The sequence below is a fragment of the Brassica oleracea genome, unplaced genomic scaffold (genome assembly GCF_000695525.1).
Source record: "Brassica oleracea var. oleracea cultivar TO1000 unplaced genomic scaffold, BOL UnpScaffold01081, whole genome shotgun sequence".
Lineage (NCBI taxonomy): Eukaryota > Viridiplantae > Streptophyta > Magnoliopsida > Brassicales > Brassicaceae > Brassica > Brassica oleracea.
In genome coordinates this window covers 13211-22670 of record NW_013617648.1, presented here as the reverse complement: position 1 = coordinate 22670, position 9460 = coordinate 13211, and the positions used below count along the sequence as shown (strand labels likewise).

The window sequence follows — 9460 nt, the reverse complement described above, 5'->3', positions numbered from 1 at the left end:
GTTTGGGGTATCGAACTTTTAGAGCTTCGATTTACTCAATTAGAATTTTTGATCTATTACCCTATGGTTTTGATTCATAAAGATTAGGATTTTAGGGTTTCATTCTTTATCAATCAATCCATGTTCGATTATGGGTTCTAGGTTTTGAATTACCTTCTAACCTTAGATGATTGTTGAATCGGACCACCAAAGGAGTTGAGCCGCGAGCTGGACACGAACGGAACTCGAGCATGAATGGATCGAGTCGCTTCTATCGGGTCGCGGACGTCCTTTGTTGCTTGATCAGGAACGCCTTGATCGTCGGACGCGAGCTGTCTGATGCTGTCGCGAACGAGGAAGAGGTCGCGTGCTGGAGCTGCTCTCGGGTCGCGAACGTCTGAGCTAGGATCAGGAACGCCTTGGGCTGAAGCTGATCGGGGACGCGAGCTGGAACAGATGCGGGAACAAGAAACGCGATCGTGGTTTAGGGTTCGTCGGATCGCCGGCTAGGGTTAGGGTTTTAGGGTTTTTCGATTTGGGTATTAGCTTAGGGATTTAGAGTTTCGTGCTGATAACGTGTTATAAAAGTAATGGAAAAGTCTTTTTTTATTCATAACATAGAGGTTCATTATATAGGAGATTACACCGTCATAGATAAATGAAAAGATTACAAATCATAATCTTTTGGTTATGAGTCATCCCCTGGTTCATAACAATTAGTTTTTTTTTGGGAACTCATTTTAAACTAGAACTCAAATCATTTCAATAATAGTTCACCAACATATAGTATTCTTTCCAAGTTATACTGAACTAGAACTCAAAGATACACTTGTTCATACATAAACGATGCAAGCATTTGGACAACGAAACATGACATCGTCATAAGTACACTGATTGGAAATGTAATTTTCAATCAATCTTTTGCTCTTTGCTTATGATCTCTTTGGAAAATTTTCATTTGATATTATGAGGTGCATAGTCTTCTTCTCTACTTTGGGTCAATGCTCCTTAAACATGTTGGATACTTTTTTAGGCTTCAATATCAAAAAGAAGTTCGGACAAATTTATTGATATTTCTAGTAATATTAAATCTATGATACTGGTACATCAAAATAAGCAAAAGTTATTATAGAAATTAGGTTAAGATCCGCGTTTTGAGCGGGATGAACTTTATGTATACAAATGATATTTTTATATTATTATTTGTTTTGTGTTTATTTACTTCTTATTTATATAATTAAATTAGAGTAAACACAAAAATCAAAACTACACTTTTTGTTTATTTATAATAATTTTTTGGTAAATAAATCAAAACAGTTATTTTATTTATTTTATATGCTATATAATTAAATTTGAATGATAATGACATAGATATCTAGTAAAATTTAATATAAACACTTATTAATTGAGATTTCATATTCATATGATTTTATTAACATTTGTATATATTGCTGTAACAAAAAATTAAACCATTAAGCACAAAATTTTCAATGTGAGAGTTTTTCAATGAAAATATCAAAATTAAAATATTAAGGTCTTAATATTTTTCAATGCAAATTTCAAAATTAACATATTTTTATATGGTATATAGTTTAATCTAAACGATATTAAAATAGATAAATATATATATATATATATATATATATATATATATTTTTAATATGAATATCTATTAAATAAGTTTTCATATTCATACAATCTTACGATCATTTTGTATCTTGTTATAACAAAAAAAATTAATATGTATATCTATTAAATAAGTTTTCATATTCATACGATCTTATGATCATTTTGTATCTTGCTATAACAAAAAAAAAGTTAAACCATTGATCACAAAATTTCAATGTGAGCTTTTAACATTTTTAGTAATTTATAGTTTAAAAATTTTTGAAATATAACATATAAAAAGTCTATATTTTTAATTATATGGTTAATATGATTGTTTAATTTCTTTTAATAATATAAAATAAAATAGAGGGAGTTTACAAAAAATGTTATCAGATTTTTATTATTCATAATCTTTAATTTTCGTATATATGTTAATCATATTAGATAATTTCGTAGCTTTAATTTAAGAAAATAATGGAGTACATATCTTATATATTAAAACAGAAGTCACAACCTTAATTCATGAGTGATTTAAAAAAAAATGGACTTAATGGACTTATTCCTATAAAGTCATGTTACATATAATATTTAATCTTATCATTTAAATTTTGGGCCTACCAGAAATTTTTATTGGGCTATCAATAATTGGATTTAAACAATAGATGATCCATTGGATTTATAGATAGTATAAATTAAATAGATATAATTTAATGTTGTAATACTATACATCTTTATGCTAAATATTTAAATATTTGTCGATGTTAAGTTTTAAAATTACAAATATTTTTTTTAAATAACAAAAATCATATTATCTAACAATGATTAATCTTTTTTTTTTTTTTTTGAATGAATGCTAAATTTATTCATCTCAAAAACCTTTGTACAATAAATGCATCAGTGTTTGGAATGATACTAACTCAACTTCTGTACAAAATTGACTATACTCTATCGACTACCAAACCAAAGCTGCATGGCAGTTTGTAGTCTTAAAGGACCTGCCTTGTTTATTGAGGAGATGCGGTTTCGCACTTGCTTATCAATTCTCGAGAGTAACAGAGCAGCAGACCACTCCCGTTCTCCCACCCGACGGCCATTTCTCTCCTGCCACACAGAGTATACTGCCGTTTGAAATGCATACCGAATCAGGAAGGTTGTTGTTGCATCTCTAGTACCCTCAGACACCATACTTAGAGTCTGATTCCAATTATTAGAGAACCGATAAGCTAACAGCCTACCCACAAGACCATACCAGATGGTTTGAGAATATGAGCAGGTGAAGAATATGTGATCTCTTGATTAATCTTTACTACCTTAAACCAATGAAAACAAAATTTAAGCTATATACTTTATTTTTAAAATTAAACAAAAAAAATGTTTAATTATTTACTCGATAATATAAATCTATGAAGCGAAAAGTTTAATTTTTTAAAAACTTTTTAAATTTGTGAAATATTACAATATCTTTGAATATGATAATAAAACACTGTTTTACTAATCTTTATATATATAGTTACGATTTTAATAATGAAATAATAATCTGAAAGTGTATATATAGAAAAAGATACAAATACATGTGAAAGTTTGAAACAATCTATTCAATGAAAAAATATACCGTAAACTTATTATGTTTTAAAAATGGATAGATACATATATAATAATATATACCAATTTAGAATTGAAAACAAAATATTTATATAAAAATAAAAAATAAATGAAAACAAAAACCCCCGCGGATCGAGATCTAGTATACTATTAAAATAGAAGTTATGACTTATTTCATGTGTGATTTTTTTATTTGGACCATCCTTAAAAAATTTATTAAATTTTACATAACTTAATTATAATAGCTTAATATCTTTATTTTTATTTGAAATACTAATAAATATCTTAAAGAAATGTCTAACAATATCTTTCAAATATCTTATAGAATCTTTTTCAAAATATACTTTCAAAATTAGTTAATTAAAATTTTAATTATCACAAAATATAATTAGAAACTAAATTTTAGTTTAGTTTTGATTGTAAAAAAAATTATATAAAATAATTTTAATAATATTATACGCCACACAAATATTATTATAAAATTAGATAATATATAACGCCAAATTGTATTAATTTATTGATATATATTTATTGCATAATCTAAAAAAATTTACTATTAAAGAAAACACGCACGATCGTGCGGGTCAACATCTAGTTAGTAATTAATTTGATAGTTAGTTTGATAAAAAGTATAATATATGCTTAGATGAACCAACTTACTTTTCTAAGTATTCTAAAAATCATATTTGTGATGACACGTGACTATCAAAAGAGTGTTGGAATACCTTTCAGTTATACACAAGGGATTAAGTGGTTGAAAACGATGAAATAAAAAATGCAATGCAGTTAAGCAATGAGGAACGGTTGATTTTTGTTATCAAAGGCGGAAGTCACGAACCACATTAAAGTCATCGATTAGTGATGACCAATCGAAGATTAAACAGAAATTGACGATAAACATACATATATTAACACATAAAGTTACAAAATACATATAAATATTTGACAAACAATAATAGAAGCGAAGAAATACAAACAAACACCTAAAACAATTAATTTTCAAATATAGTCCAGCTTCTCTGTAAATCGTTTGCTTTGAAATGCTATTTTTTTTTAACTTAGTCATAAACATAAACATGACGGGATGAGTCAGCTCTACTGGTTAGAGCCTTGGGGGCCAATTGTCATGCTTTCGGGTTCGACGCCAGCCGGAGGCGAACTGTTCATCCATGTCACTAAAGTGGGTACTGGGCCTTCGGACTGAGGGAAAAACCTCTCAGGTGAAGCTGGCCCGCTGCCTGACCGGGCCCAGGGAATGACCCGCGAAGCGGGGAACCCTGGATTATCAAAAAAAAAAAAAAAAAAAAAAAAAAACTTAGTCATAAACATCTTCATCTTTTAACAATAATTCTTTCTTTCATGAACTGGTTTACCTTTTTGAAAATATATTTTTAGTGACGGTAAAGATGAATAATGATATCATAAAATTGGTAAACATGAAATCTCCCATTTCTTCTTTATGATATTTGGTCCAGTAGTTCCAACTTTTGCCTTCTGAATTGTGTAAATCTATTTCACTATTTGTTGACCATTTGCAATTCTTGATTTTCTTTCATCATATGATTTTTTGTTGTATACATTTTCCTTGAATGATCACTAACTCGTATATACAAAATTGGAATCACTTGCTTCATTTTCGTGGATTCTTTTAAACCTACTATTTTAATAGCAAATATTTACTTATGCCTGACTGCGAGAACATATTTAATCACAGATGATGACAAGCCATTCTAACATGTTGAAATGTATAGTCTTGGCACTTGGACATAGTTCATACGTTTTTATATCATCCTTAACAAAGTTAGCAACCCAATCCTTATCGACCAGGAGTACTGCCCTTGGAACCAATGCAACAAGAACGTAAGTATCTTTTATTAGATTCTATGTCTTGCCACTATCACCGTATTCTATCAAATTGGATAAAGTGGTTCAGCAAACATATTATATTCTGATGGTTTTCTAGATATTTAGCATTCACCATTTTGGTAGAGGGTTACATATAGAGTTCTTTTTTTTTTTTTTTTTTGAGCAACCAGAGGTACGAACCTATAGAACAGATCCTGTTCAAGTAAGGTCGTATAGAGTTCTATATATGATTATGATTCCCAAAGTTTTTTTTATTTGCAGAAACCATCAACAATTAAGCTGGTGGACATTACCTTCAGGAATATTAGAGGAACATCAGGGAACAAGGACGCAGTGAAACTATTGTGCAGCAAGGGTCATCCATGTGAGAACGTTGAGATTGGAGACATTAACATTGAGTACACAGGACCTGACGGTCCACCCACTTTCGAGTGCACAAACGTCACACCTAAGCTTGTGGGAGCCCAGAACCCAAAGGCTTGCGTTGGACCTGTGGTCAAGGCTCCTGGCAAAGAGTAAAATGTTGAAGCTCAGATCAACAAACTAGGGCTTTCACATCAAATTTTGTTTTTCCTTTTCTCTAACCCTTTTTCAAGTCACATATGAGTGAGTTTTAGAAAACTGTAACCAAAAAAATGTATATTCGATGCCAACACATATGTGTGAGTGCATAATGATGTAATTAATAAAACTAAATTATATATTCTGCGTATGATTGTTCCTTTTTAAAATATTAATATGCGGTAAGTTTTATACACTTCAATCTTTTTTTTTTTTCCGAATCTTAAAATTATTAAATAAGATCTGATTTCAACCTTAAGATTAATTTAACTAATACAGTATTAGGTTTTATAAATATTTATACAGTATTATTAATATAAATTAATTTAAAATTAAAATAAATAACAATCAATTATTATATTATATTATTTTATAAATATTTGTACATGTGCATAAGCACGGGAAAATCACGTAGTTTAATAAAAAAATTTAAGGTCATCAACTTAAAAATCACACAGATTTTAAGGTTGGTCAAATTTTAAGGTTGTGAAGAATAGATTTTCAGAAAAGAATAAAACTGACAATAAAACTACTAATCTTACTGTATTTTGGGGAAAAAACAGAAAATAGAGCCAATGTGGTGGTAGAAAGTCGTCATGGTGGTGCGTCCGGAGCTTCACCGGAGTGGTGTCGACTGCGGGGGGAGAGATGTGAGCTCTTTGATTCATGAGAGACGAGTCATTATGTTTTTTCATCAACCGGTGTTTGCCGACCGGATCTTGATGAAAACCGTGTAAATAAATATTCTCTTTATAAAATGTCTTTACAATGTAAATAAATAAATATTATTAAATAAAGTTGAAGTATTTGACATCTCCTGCGTCCACGTCACTCTGGAGAAGAGGGAAAATCGCGCCACGTGGCGGCATGGTAAGGCACTTTCGATTTTTTTTTCTGCCGGGTCGCTCAATCTATTTATTGCACTGGGCTTTTATTACTTTGCGAATAAATCCCAAATCTGAAACCCAATTTTTATCACATCTGTTAGAAACTCACATAGAGTTAGGTTTACCTCTTCCATTTTCCTTTTGCGCCGCTACCTCCACGATGAAATCCCACGGAAGCTTAAAGCAACATTACGATCTACATAACGTCTACAAATCTTATCCTAAATCTGGAATCGTCTTCAAACTCATACAAACCCATCGACATGGCGACTTCTCGAGTTCGAGAACAACAAGCGACTGATCAGACGTGCAGAATAGGAAGAGGAATATCCACGCGCCGAATAGTCACATGAGAACGAGGAGAGAGAAATGATGGGAGAGGAGCCAGAGCGCGAGCACAAGGGAGATGGTCGTCACGTAGTTCACTTTGAAGTAAGGGCGATCCCTCCGGATCCGATAATACGCATCAGTAAGAGATTCCGCCCTGAAATTGCCCGTTGCTGCGATAGGCTTTGGCAGATCAAAGCCGAGAGGCGAGAGAGGAAAGTGCAGAACGCCGGTGTAGGAGACGGGTTATGGTTTACGCTATGGTAAATCGATCTCTCTCTGAAGCAACCCATCCGTTTGCATCTTAACGTCATGATCTGGTGTAAACAGTAGATTTATTCAAACTCAAGCCTCTCTGAGAAGAACATGAAAATACTATCATCATCATTTTAGTTTTAGTAAAGCTTTTTTGACTTTTTACTAATGTTAGTAAAATAAAATAAATAACATAATCCTTTTAATGATTTTATATCTCAAATTAAAAAATAGAAAGCGATACATAAACATATAAAAATAATACAAGTATTAAGAAAAACTGGTATAACAATAGAAAACCCCTATATCATTTGAATATAGAAAATGACAACATAAATAAGGAAATGAAGAATTCAAACTCTCAAGGCTTTTGTAATCTTACCAAAAAGACATTTTAGTTTTATCAAAATCCCAAAAGTGTGTAAACTATCAACACTTTTATATTTGTCCATATATCCTCAAAATATTGGTTGAATTATTTTAAAATGACGATGAATCGTTAATTATTAGTTATCTAATTAATAATATATAAAAGGAAAATAATTAGTCAATACGCAGCCATTAAAAATTTATCTTTAGACTAATAACTGGAAACAAAATATAAAACTTCATCTAACAGAAAAAAACTTTTAAATTGTAAAACTTTCTAAAACCTTTTGTCAAAATAAAATTAAAATCAATATTAAATCATTATGAAAAATAAAATATTTTGTTTGCTATACTTTTGAAATTCATTATTACTCCCTCATGTCCTAACTCATACCATCAACTATCTTTTTGGGATAAACCAATAAACTTTAAAAAAAAAAAAAAATCCCCTATACATACGAACCGTAAACCAATAAAATGCATCGTTCACATTACTTAAAAAATTTAACATTTCCACTCATCACGAGTCAAAAATGCATTGACATGACTTCGAAAGCTAAGAACTATAGACGTGAGATCTCCTAACATGCATTTACAAAATCCATTATTAGGTCAGGACTCTCAATTCTTAATTGTCAAGAACTAATAATTCTATGTTGATTGGACTAACAACTAACAAATGAAAATGAAACAAATTGAATTCAAAAGACAAAAAAAGTCCGAATCCGGCGCGTAGCGCCGGAATACCCCTAGTATACTATAAATCACACTATATTCTCAAAGTAAAACCGAGTCTTGTTATTTCTGATATGTCCAGAGTTTATAAAATGTCTTTACAACATAACCGTAACCCTAAAAATAAAATAAAAAAGCACAATATAAAAAAAAAAACTTTTGTTATGAACTTAAGGTTTAGGAATCTGTAAGTTGTGTGTATAATTACTCAATCATAAGTTGCCTTTATATATGGGAGTTACGAAGAGATTAAAGAAAATACATAAATATGGAAAGTGTACAAATACAAGGAAAATGAAATAGGGTTTTTTTTTCTCTAAAGCCTAAGCCGTCTCTCTCCCCTCTTCATGCGGCCGCCTCTCTCTCTCTCTCTAGGGTTGGGCCGTCTCTCTCTCTCTCTTGGTATTGGACCGGTTATAGACCGGGCCGGTTATGGACTTCCATCATATGGTTTATAACACTCTCCCTTGGATGTCATAACCATGCAGAGTTCGTAATACGCTTTGGATGTTGCCTCATTAAAACCTTACCAGGAAAACCCAGTGGGGCAAAACCATGGTTAAGGAAAAAGAGTACAACACGCATTACTCTCCCTGTTCTGAACATCACTGAAAATCTTTCAGTCTACGTATCCCAATCTTCGTATATGTCCTTCAAGTTGGCGCATCCCAACCTGATGGTTGAGCTTCATGGATACCAATGACTAATGGTCTCAATATCAAAGCAAGGCGCCAATAGTACTTAAGGTTAGGGACGTGTATGTCTTTAGTGTCTTATGGTCGAACATGAGCTAAACATATAGGAGATTCTCGGCAAGAACACATGTCCGGCCTAGTATGGCTTGTCTATAACATCAAGGCGCCAATGGTACTTGGGCAATGGACTTTACCGGACCAAAGACATATTTCTTGTCCTTCTTGGGACCAAAGGATCCGTGTCCAAGTCAGGGATATTCACGACCATGTCCTTCTTGTGGACCAAACATATCAGTGTCTAAAACAAGTGATCTCACGCCCATGTACTAGATAATGGGTGAGACTGGTCCACATTAAATCCCTTGAGTACCCTTTTCTGTATATACTATTTGATGCACAAGGATTTCATTGTTAATGTACTCAAGCTGTAGTCCCAAACAAAACTTTGTTTTCCATGATCTTTCATCTCAAACTCTTTCTTGAGATATTCAATTGTTTGGAAAATTGTACCCAGAGGTTCTTAAGATATTCAGATCATATACTTTGATGATTATCAATATTGTTCTCGAGAACTTG

General features: G+C 31.6%; 1 long non-coding RNA gene across 1 annotated transcript; it reads left to right on the top strand.

Annotated features, from left to right (window-relative positions):
- Positions 1-4972: 4972 nt before the first annotated feature.
- Positions 4973-5765, top strand: LOC106320824. The gene is made up of 2 exons (XR_001265928.1): positions 4973-5049; positions 5317-5765. It is a non-coding gene; the product is annotated as an uncharacterized LOC106320824 (long non-coding RNA).
- The last annotated feature ends 3695 nt before the right edge of the window (positions 5766-9460 follow it).